General features: G+C 43.2%; 1 pseudogene; it reads left to right on the forward strand.

Annotated features, from left to right (window-relative positions):
• The first annotated feature begins 328 nt into the window (after positions 1-328).
• Positions 329-824, forward strand: LOC134761366 (large ribosomal subunit protein eL21-like; annotated as a pseudogene).
• Positions 825-12,270: the final 11,446 nt, after the last annotated feature.

Consider the following 12,270-nt stretch of genomic DNA (forward strand, 5'->3'; position numbering starts at 1 on the left):
AAAAGAAAAAAGCGAAGTAACGTGGAATAGAATAATAATGTATTTCCATATCTAAATGATCTGGGACGGCCACATAAAAAGACTTAATAGTGTATGCTTTTCATCTCTTCATAAAATTACCCAAATGTGAGAACTGCAAATGCTAACTGACTCAATCAGGAATGTTGAATTGGTGATTCAAATACTACCACTAGCTGCGAATAATATGCTTTGCTAAGCTCTTGTACAACTCCTGGTAGAGTTCTGAACAAAACAAAAGATAGTCTTCTTTTGATTTAAAAGGAGGTTGCACCTTTTGGCTGGAACTGCCATCTTCCAGTAATTTGCCAAAATGACGAAGACAAAGGGAAAGAGGAGAGGCACCTGATACATATTCTCAAAGCCGTTTAGAAAACATGGAGTTGTTTCTTTGGCCACATACATGTGAATCTACAAGAAAGGCACTATTCTAGACATCAAGGGAATGGGCACTGTTCAAAAAGGAATGCCCCACAAATGTCACCATGGCTAAACTGGAAGAGTCTACAGTGTCACCAGGCATGCTGTTGGCATATTGCAAACAAACAAGTTAAGGGCAAGATTGTTGCCAAGAGAACGAATGTGCATATTGAGCATATTAAGCGCTCTAAGAGCCAAGGTAGCTTCCTGAAATGCATGAAGGAAAGGATCAGAAAAAGAATGAAACCAAAGAGAAAGTCACCTGGGTTCAACTGAAGTGCCAGCCTGCTCCGCCCAGAGAAGCACACTTTGTGAGAATCATTGAAAAGGAGCCTGAGATGCTGGAACCTCTTCCTTATAAGTCATGGTGTAACAGGTGTAAATAATAAATAAATACAAGACCTCTGGACTATTAAAAAAAAAAAAAGAAGTTGCATTCCTGAAAAAGTTTGCTGTATTAAAGCCATGCAAAAAAGACCGAGTTTATATGTAAAATGAAATTAGGCTAAAAACTCAACTATTTATAAACAAGTTTTCCACCTATATGAATATGTGAAGGGGCCAGGAGAGGTGGTTCACACCTGTAATCCCAGCACTTTGGGAGATGGAGCGGGAGGATTGCTTGAGCTCAGCAGCTTGAGACCAGCTTGGGCAACATGGTGAAACCCCGTCTCTACAAAAAATACAAAAAGTAGCCAGGTGTGGTGGCATGCGTCTGTAGTTCCAGCTACTCATGAGCTTGAGATGGGAGAATCCCATGAGTTCAGGTGTTGGAGGTAGCAGTGAGCCGAGATCGTGCCACAGCACTCCAGCCTGGGTGACAGAGCTAGACCCTGTCTTTAAAATAAAAAATAAAAAGAATATGTGAAGGGATAAGACTTGGAGTTGCTGAACAATTCTCTTTTTTTTTTTTTTTTTTTTTTTTGAGACGGAGTCTTGCTCTGTCGCCAGGCTGGCGTGCAGTGGCACGATCTCGGCTCACTGCAACTTCCACCTCCCAGGTTCAAGCGATTCCCCTGCCTCAGTCTCCCGAGTAGCTGGGACTACAGGCGTGAGCCACCATGCCCAGCTAATTTTTTGTATTTTAGTAGAGATGAGGTTTTACCATGTTGGCCAGGGTGGTCTCAATCTCCTGATCTTGTGATCCACCTGCCTGGGCCTCCCAAAGTGCTGGGATTACAGGTGTGAACCACCGCACCCCGGCCTGAACAATTCTTTACTGTGTAGGAATACCTAGCATTTATGAGTCTTGCTCACTAGGTACCAGGAGCGTCACTCAATTGTGACAACCATTTTTAAATGGCCCACAAATTCCTGAAACACCTACAGGGTGAAATCATCCTCATGGAGAATCGCTTGCCTAGAGCAATGCAGATTTATGCCTCTGTTTCCCTTCCTTAGAACCCCTGTTCCCTTTGAACTAGGATTTCTGTCCCGAACCCCAGCTCCCTGCCTGATTCTTGTCAGTGCCAATGGCCTGGGGATGTAGGACTGATTCTGTTCCTAAATTCTCAGCTGTTCCCTACTGGAAAGATTACTCAGGGCTACCATACAGACTATCAGATTGTGCAAACGACTTTGCCTGGCTTGTGGCCTTCTTTATGCCATGAATGGGTCCTGCTTGTCCACCTTGGGAACTGTAGCCCATGCGATAGTGTCCCACCCCTATTACCCGGCTTCCCCATGTCTTTGCTCACTGGCCTGACTTCCAACAGCCAGCACCTATGATTTTCTGCTTGCTTTACCTACTGAAGCTCACTCTACCCACATGCCAGGCCAGAAGGGCAGGAATTAACACTCTCAAACAATGGCTGATGAGAACAGGTATTTAAAGACCCCAGTTTCCCCACTCCTTGGGTGGGATAATTCTGAGGCATATATTCTAATTGGCTATCAGTGTTATTTAATATGATTATACTCCAGTTGCCCACAGTGAAAATTTGCTTAATAACGCACCCTTTGGTGGCTTCCTTCCTACCCTAATTAGTGTTTCCTGGGATCACCTCCTCAGTAAACTACTTACACCCAAATAATTGTCTGAGGGTTCTGAGGCATCCCAAACTAAGACAGGAACTCTGGGAGAACAAAGCTTCCAGAAATCCTGTCTATATAAGAACACACAGATCTTCTTATTTCTGGGGAGACATAAAAAAGACTCTGAGGCCAGATGGCTGAGCCCCAGATTACTGGCACTCAAGCAAATTGGAACTCAGGATGCCCTTAAGCAGAATCTGTGGGCTCTTAAGGAATTCATTCTAAAAGAGGAGGCCCATGACTTCTATCTTGGAATTTTTGTAGGTTTGTGCGTTGGCAGGGAGGAATCATGTTTTTTACTTGATTCTGGATGCTACTGATCATCTTCCAAAATTGTCTTGCAACTTGGCCTTGGATGACTCACATTCATCAAGAATGAATTTGAAAATCAGAAAGGGCATTCAGCTCTATAAATAACTTTTTAGGAGATTACCAGGTTCCCTGACATCTGACTGAAGGAGATGTTTTCACTGGCTGGAGAGATTCTCCCTTCAATATATCAGTATACTTTTTTTTTTTTTTTTTTGGTAGAGACAGGATCTCTGTATGTTGCCCAGGCTAATATGAACTCCTGGCCTCAATTAAGCCTTCCACGTCCCCCTCCCAAAGAGCTGGGATTACAGGCATGAGCCATCGTACCCAGCCTCAAGACCCTTGTATGGAGAACAGAGAAGCATGGGTACAAGCAAAGGGACAGCTCTAAAGAGGGACAGTAATGACAGTGGAGGTGCAGGTCACCATTTTTTGCCACAGTAGCTACACCAGTTGACAAGGCCACAAAGAGGTGGAGTGGAGAGTGACTGTGGTACCCATGCCAGATGGCTTCAGTGGCTCCTGAGGACACCCTTAGCCACCCAAGAGCAGTAGGGAAGGGAAGGATCTGGGGACAGGCTCTGAAATCCCAGTGTCTCTGCCAAGTGAGGGTTTGAGTGAGAGGCCTAACTATACTCTTATTCATAAGCAGGGCTGGGATAGTATACTCTGATGGAGCAAGGGTCACATTTTGCTTTGGTTAGCACATTCCAAAGCTGCCCTGTAACTGCAAAGAAAACAGGGGCCTTTTTTTCCCTCTTTACAGTTTATTGGCAAAGTATCAAATGTTTTATAGGGCAAATGCTACATCCGTCCAGCTGTGCTCCGCAGTTACTGCCAGCAAGGATGTTTCAGTTGGGACTCACACTAGGGTAACTTCGGGTTTAAAAGCCTGACTCTGAATGCATCTCTTCATGCCCTTTAAATGTTGCAAATCAAAGAGGCACACAGGGAGGCTTGGTGACTGGCAAACTTCCTGCCATGGTGATGAGAATATAGCCCTTTGTGTAGCTAGAACAGCTAGGGGTGAAGAGGAGGGAGAAACACAGCTCATCCAGGAGGTCCAAAGCCCCAGCAGACAAGCAGAGCAAATTCCTCAGGCTGAGGTCAGGCTGGAGTACTGATGATACCTCACCAACTACCAGTAGTATCAGGCAGCTGCTTCTTTACAGGCGGCAGTGCCCTTGTTCCTGCTCACTCCTCTTCTTCCTTTCCCTCACTTTCACATTGCTTCAGTCAACCTTCATCTAGGGCCCATGATATGACAGTGTGCGCTTATGGGACAGACCAACAGATTTATTGTAGGTTCACGTGGCATCAGAACCCCTAACTTGCACTGGCTCCTTCCCCAGAGTTGTGATCCCCTGATACCGTGTTCTTATAAATTTCTTTTTTTTTTTTTTTTCTTTTTGTTTTGTTTTTGAGATGAAGTCTCCCAGGCTGGAGTGCATTCAGTGGAGCAATCTCGGCTCACTGCAAGCTCCGCCTCCTGGGTTCAAGCGATTCTCCTGCCTCAGTCTCCCGAGTAGCTGGGACTACAGGTGCCCACTACCATGCCCAGCTAATCTTTTGTATTTTTAATAGAGAGGGGGTTTTAATGTGTTAGCCAGGATGGTCTTGCTCTCCTGACCTCGTGATCCACCTACCTCGGCCTCCCAAAGTGTTGGGATTACAGGTGTGAGCCACCGTGCCTGGCCCGTTCTTATAAATTTCTAAAGGAAGATATTTTAATGGAAGTTATCTAAGATCCTTGTCATTTTCTATGCCAACTTCCTTCCCCTCCACCTCACTCACCTTCACATATGGAAGCAATGAAGTGTCCATGGGCATTTTTGGGACCCAGCTAAAGGGAAGTTGAGTGATGTTTGGGTTTAGTGGGTTATGTTTATGTGATTCACAGTCACTTCCCATATAAAATTCGGTATTGTTAGCCTTCTTGTGTCGGAATGGCTTCTAGGAATACTGCTGTGGTCCACTATACTCACTTGCCCAATGACGTGACTCGCAGGTGCATAGCCTCCACAACACAGACATCGGCCACAAACGGGTTAATGAGTGCTGTCAATTCAGAGTGTGCAGAATTAGTACTGCATGAGGAAGTGCAAAATGCCTCGAAATCTTATAGCACATAAATAGAAGAAACCTGGTGGTGGTTTTTAAAACAACAGTCTGAGGAATTTATAAGACACGAGTAGTAAGGAGTTGTGAAACTAAAATAAACTTCTCTGAATTCTGTAAAATAAAAATCTAATTGTATCAATCATGCTAGAAGAAAGACTGAATTATCTTTTTGTTCTCTCAAAAGAAAAAATCTTTAAAAAATTGTTGTCAAATGAAGGGGTGATCAAAGAATAAACACAAGAAATAGAGAAAGAAATATAGTGATATAACAAGCAGTTAATTAATAAAAATAGACTGCAATTTTTCTGGATTTTGAGACTTTAAAAATTCAATTTGTGATATATTCCCTCATTCTAAATAGATATTCACTTCCATACTTATAATTTTTTCATTAATATATTTTGTATTCTTCTTATTAAAGGGTGCTCCCCCAGTTATGTAAACTTCATGCTCCATGAAACCACCTGGCCACCATCATGACTCCTGGGAATAAAACAGTCAAGACCTGGCTCTTTGCCTGAAGGATCTCACAGGGCACAGGGCCAGCCTGATACAGAAGCCAACAATTACAGTGTCACCAGGAAGTGCAAGGCCGTCACCTCACTTCCTATCCCCAGCTCATTTTTTTTCTATTCAGAGATGACTTTTTGGGAGCACAGCCTACCCTGCTCACACAGTGCTTCCAGCCCTCATTCTCTCTCTCCCGTTGTAGGTATTCTCCGACTTCCCTCCTCCTCACCACACTCAAACCTCAGAATTCATCCCACTTTGTTGTGAGAGGCACTTGTGCACTCTTTCTGACTGTACTAGGCTATCCTGGTTATATCCTCTGGGTTTCTTTTTCCATACCTGTAGACAAGTCTTAAAGTTATTTTTCCAAAAAAGCATGGTTCTTTCCAGAAGAGGAATTAGGCCATTTGCTTTAAAATAACAATTCATTATTCCTCCCCAACTTGGTCTATCTCTGACTCCTTCCCTCCTCCTGCCATCCCAGTGAGCTGTGTTTTCTTACACATTTGATAAAATGATTAGGAAATATCAAGAATACATAGAAAGATTTAAAGGACTTAGGATCTCATTGGCTGTGAGAAAAGGGAGCTCTCTCTAATCCCTGCCCTGCTTGTGGTGCTGGTCTGGGTCCTGTGGTGGGAGTGAGAAGCGATTATGGAGGAGCAGCACCTTCTCTACTGGGCCAGCTCTTCAGGAACAAAGGCTTTGTCTCATTCTTTTCTGTAGCCAACATGCTTGGTGGCTCAAATTCAATAAGTATTTGATGACATGGGGAAGAGGGAAGGAAGGATGTGTTAACACTGAAATTACTTCATTTTATAAAAGAAATTGTCCAAAACCTTTCTGTGTACTAATTTCAAAAGAGTGTCCCCATTTTCTATTGCACATTCTCCTCTCAGGCTTCATGGAAGATGTGTTAGTCTACCTGCTCAAAGCCAACTTCTCCATCTGTGCCTTTGACCCCAGACTCTTCTAAGTCTTCTAGAAGATTAGCTTCAATAATCATCTTTCTAATAATCATCTTCCTAATTTCAGGTTGCAGCCTCTCTCTCTCCTATCTCTTTCTGCTCAGCCTGTGACCGTACTTGTTTCTCCCATCCTTAAACACACACGTATGTGCGCGTGCACACACACACACACACTCCTTGACCATCTGAGTCATCCATAAGCTCGCCTTTCTTGTTCTTGTTCTTTTTTTTTTTTTTGAGACAGAGTCTCGCTCTGTCACCCAGGCTGCAGTGCAGTGGCATGATCTTGGCTCACTGCAGCCTCGACCTCTCAGGCTTAAGTGATCCTCCCACTGCAGCCCCACCCCGAGTAGCTGGGACTACAGATGTGCACCACCACACCCGGCTAATGTTTCATATTTTGTAAAGATGGGGGTCTCACTGTGTTACCCAGACTGATCTCCAACTCCTAAGCTCAAGCAATCCTCCTGCCTTGGCCTCCCAAAGTGCTGGGGTTACAGGCATAAGCCACCACACCTGGCCAGCTTGCCTTTTTTCTGCATTTGCTTTCTCTACTGCCTTATTTGGAATTTATCCATATTCATCCATTAACTGAAACTCATCTGACGAAGGTCGCCAATGACCAGTTTCCAAATTGATTAGACACTTTCGGTATTTATCTTACTTCCCAGCCTCATAACAGCATGAGACACTGATGATCCTCACTTCATCCTTGAAACTCTTTCCTCTATTGGCTTCCATGACACTAAACTCTGCTACTTACTCTTGAGCCTGCTCAGGTCTACTCCTTCATGGCCATGCAGCAAGGTAATTTCTGTGAACAGGGCCTTTTATTTTCCACATCTTCTTTCTCTTTTTCAGGACATTCTATTTCAATGTTCAAGCTATGGTGCTACAGCTTAAGAGGGCCACTGACCACCCAATGCTGTAATGAAAGAAGAATGAGGGTGAATGGTAAGGCTGAATCTGAGCTGTGTTGTAGCTGTGTTCATGTCTGGAGGAAACAGGGCTGAGTATCCTGGAAGAGAAAAGATGTCATGGGGACTAAGAGGGGAGAGCAAATGTGTCCTAAGCAGCTCCAAGCCATTAAATAAACATTAAATAGAATCTTTGAGGAGGTAATTTTTGTCTCATTGTAAAAGAGAACCTGATAGTGGTCATAGCCATGTAACACTGGAAAAGAAAGCCTCATACTGCCAGGGCCCCTGATAGCCTGTATGGTATCTTTGTGTGAATTAGAAAAAAGCACTTCTTTCTCTAGTTGGTCAAAGCCTGACACAGTGGCTACTGGGCCCCATCCATCTGTTGCTTCGGGCAGGTGCTCTGTGCAGAGCACAACCTGTGCTATCATATGTAGCATCTTTGCAGAAGGCAGTGAGCTGTCTGTCACCGAACACGTTCAATTAATCACTGCATGGTCATTTGTTTTGGTTCTGTAAAGAGTATTTCATGACCAGGTGCAGTGGCTCATGCCTGTAATCCTAATACTTTGGGAGGCTGAGGCAAGCAGATGACTTGAGGCCAAGAGTTTGAGGCCAGCCTGGCCAACATGGGGAAACTCCGTCTCTACTAAAAATACAAAAATTAGCCAGGTGTGGTGGTGGAGGCTGTAGTCTCAGCTGTTGGGAGGCACTGAGGCATGAGAATCACTTGAATCTGAGAGGCAGAGGTTGCAGTGAGCCGAGATTATGCCACTGCACTCCACTCTGAGCAACAGAGTGAGACCCTGTCTCAAAAATAAAAAAAACAGGCCAGGCGTAGTGGTTCACGCCTGTAATCCCAGCACTTTGGAAGGCCACGGTGGGCGGATCACAAGGTCAGGAGTTCGAGACCAGCCTGGCCAACATAGTGAAACCCCATCTCTGCTAAAAAATACAAAAAATAAGCCAGGCGTGGTGGCGGGTGCCTGTAATCCCAGCTACTCGGGAGGCTGAGGCACGAGAATCGCTTGAACCTGGGAGGCGGAGGTTGCAGTGAGCCGAGATTGTGCCATTGCACTCCAGCCCAGGCAATAGTGTGAGACTGTCAAAAAATAAATATATATTAAATAAATAAATAAATATATGAGTATTTCTTTTTTTTTTTTTTGAGATGGAGTCTCACTCTGTCGCCCAGGCTGGAGTGCAGTGGCACGATCTCAGCTCACTGCAAACTCTGCCTCCTGGGTTCACGCCATTCTCCTGCCTCAGCCTCCCAAGTAGCTGGGACTACATGTGCCCCCACCATGCCCGGCTAATTTTTTTTTTTTTTTGTATTTTTAGTAGAAATGGGGTTTCACCATGTTAGCCAGGCTGGTATCAATCTCCTGATCTCATGATCCGCCTGCCTCAACCTCCCAAAGTGCTGGGATTACAGGTGTGAGCCACTGCGCCTGGCCAAAAAGAGTATTTCTTATAGTCCTGTTTGATTATCTAATCCTGGCTATGAAGATGTGCTAGAAATAGAGCAAATTGGTGATGAAAGTAGGAGAAGATGGAGTGGGAGGTAGGGAGATGGAGAGAGAGGAAGGTGAAGGGGAGAGAGATGAAAGGGAAGAGAGGTGGAGGAAGAATGGAGAGACTGAATGATCCTTTTAGTCTTGCATGAAATATGCCCCAATCCAGCTAGATCTTCCCCGTTTTATGAGCAAATAGTTTCTAGTTGTGTCTGCCACAACATATTAATCACTATCCCTATCCTATTACTTTTCCTGTCTTGCTATTTGAGTCCCATTTTTGTTCCGGATGACATCATGGATGAACCATTATCGAGAACCATTGGTTTAAGCCAGTCATGAATGTTCCTTTCCTATTTGTGAGGTATTCCACCTTTAGCTTCCCCTCCACCTACAGAAGGCTGTGACCTTAGCAAACCGAGGTCTGTTGGGAGGCTTCTGGAAAAGCTTTTACTTTTCCATAAAAAGGGATAGGCATGACTTGCCAGTTACTTGGTGCTGCCCATTCTACTTTTTTGTGGTAGGAATGTAAATAAGCAGCCTGAAGACAACCAGCATGAGGACAAAAACAAACAAAACCCACCAAAAAGTGCTAAAAACAGTAAAATGGACAAACAGAAAAGGCCTGGGCCTTCATTCAGACCAGATGATCTTCTCCAGCATCTCTCTCCTCATCACCTGCAGACTTCTTATTATATGAGAGAATTAAATATCTTCATTTTTTTTAAGCAAGTGATAATTGAGTTTTCTATTTGCAACTAAAAGCAATTCACCTATTTGGCATTTTCTTATGCTGAAAGTTATTATTACTTTTTATCCCCTTGCAAAGAAGTATACCCCATGCTAATGTTCAGAGTTCAGATAATGAGTGTTTCTAGGATGAAAATATTCAATGGATTTGATAAAAATGTTTAACTGGTATACTGGCTATACTAGCTTTGTTAGGACTGCCATAACAAAGAACCACAAACTGGATGGCTTAAGCAACAGATATTAGTTTTCTCACAGTTCTGGAGATTAGAAGTCCAAGACAAAGGTGTTGGCAGGGTTTCTTCTGAGGTCTCTCTCTGTGGTTTGCAGATGGCTATCTTCTCTCTGTGTCTTCACATGGTCTTTTCTCTTTCTGTGTCTATGTCTTAATCTCCTCTTTTACAAGGATACCAGTCGCGTTGGACTAGGGCCTACTCTAATAACTTTATTTAACCTTAATTGCCTCTCTGAAGACCTTATCTGCAAATACAGACACATACTAAGTTACTGGAGTTAGGACTTCAACATGGAAATTTGGGGGAGACACAATCACATTGGTGATTAAAATTTGGCCAGGAATAGGGTTTATGACTCAGTTAGAACAATGGTTCGCATTCCTGACTAATTACCGGGGGAAAATTTAAAATATAGATGCTTATGCCTCACTTTCAAAAGTTCTCATTTAATTGGTCTGGAGTGGGATCAGATATGTATTTAATTTCAGGTGTTGTTAACGATTATTTCTTTAAGCAAGAGATAATTTGTATTAGTCCATTCTCACACAGCTATAAAGAACTACCTGAGATTGTGTAATTTATACAGAAAAGAGGTTTAATTGGTTAACAGTTCTGTAGGCTCTACTGGAAGCATGGCTGGAGAGGCCTCAGGAAATCAACAAGCATGGTGGAGTGGGAGAAGGACAGTGAAGGGGAAGTGGTACACACTTTTCAACAACCAGATCTCGTGAGACCTCACTAACTATCACAAGAACAGCAAGGGGGAAATCTGTTTCCATGCCAGTCATCTCCCACCAGTTGGGATTACAATTCAACATGAGATTTGAGTGGGGACACAGAGCCAAACCATATTATGATTAAACAAATTAATCATGTATAAGAGCTCAGAAGTTTGAGGGAGTGGTGAAAGGCCAACCTTATTCTGATGGCCAGAGTTGAGAAAGGCTCAATACAGAAGAGTGGGTCTTCAGTATGGGAGTGGAGCTGCAATGTCATTGAGTCATGGAGAAAGATCCAACTCATCTTCACTCTTCCTCCCTATAAGAACAAGTGGACTTTGGGAGATCAAGGTGGGCGGATCACGAGGTCAGGAGATCGAGACCATCCTGGCTAACATGGTGAAACCCCTTCTCTACTAAAAATACAAAAAATTAGCCAGGCATGGTGGCGTGTGCCTGTAGTCCCAGCTACTTGGGAGGCTGAGGCAGGAGAATGGCGTGAACCCGGGAGGTGGAGCTTTCAGTGGAGCCGAGATTGCGCCACTGCACTCCAGCCTGGGAGACAGAGTGAGACTCTGGATGCTGAGAAACCATCCTTAATAGACACCATAGAGGAGTTATTTACCTGAGGGTATGGCTTAAAAAGTCCCCCGAGCTCACTGTTTGTGTTTTGATTTTAAAGTTTGTAATTTCTATTGCAAAATTGATTCTGGACTAGTTTAAGAAATTTGCAGTCAGCCTATTTCACTTTTAACCCACCTGCAGATTTTGACCAAATTAAGTATTGCATAAGGTTCTTATTGCTGCTGTAGTATATTATCACAAACATAGAGGCTTAAAACAACACAAATTTGTTGTCTTATGGTTCTGGAAGTCAGAAATCTGAGATGAGTTCTACAGGGCCAAAATCCAGGTGTTGGCAGGGCTGGTTCTGGAGTCTCTAGGGGAGAAGCCATTCATTGCCTTTTCCAGTTTCTAAAGGCTGTCCTCATTCTTTGGTTCATTGCTCTGTATCACATCTTTTTTTCTCCCTCTGCTTTCATCATATCACCTTCCTTCTGATTGACTCCTCTGCTTCCATTGCAACTACATGAGGCCCACCAGGATAAACCAGAATAATCTCCCCATCGCAGATCATTAACTTGATCACTTATACAAAATCCCTTTTGTCATAGAAGTTAACATCGACAGGTTCTGGGAATTAGGATGCAGACATCTTTGGGAGGCCACTGTTCCATTTACCACAATTACTCAATGTCTCTTATACCTAAATCTTGGCAGTTGTGGACAAAAATAAATGGTATCAGAACCACTTATTTCAGAACCTTCCTTCCCCCAACAACTTCCTAGCTCCAACACCAGAAGGGAATTCTTCCTCATCCAAGGCTGTTATATGAGAAATTGGAAGTGATTCTTCATTGGCATATTACTTTCTAAAACTCAGCCAGAGGCATAACAATCTAATTATTATTGATGGAACTAGCATATCTTACTTGGAGAGACAAGATTAATGAAACAAAACATTCTTCTGGGTATGTATTATTAAAGTTGTATAATACATTTGAAGCCCAAACACATTTTTTCCAAGATGTACAGTTCATTTTGTTCTATACATGAAAATTCTTACTAGGTTATTCCTGCTATATCTTTTCATTCTAAACTATATAAGAAATTTAAGAAGTCTTGTTTCTCTTAAATCTTCCAAACCATTCTCAGTGATAAATAAATGTAGTAGTAGAACTCTAGAT

This window comes from Pongo abelii, chromosome 1 (genome assembly GCF_028885655.2).
Source record: "Pongo abelii isolate AG06213 chromosome 1, NHGRI_mPonAbe1-v2.0_pri, whole genome shotgun sequence".
Taxonomy (NCBI): domain Eukaryota; kingdom Metazoa; phylum Chordata; class Mammalia; order Primates; family Hominidae; genus Pongo; species Pongo abelii.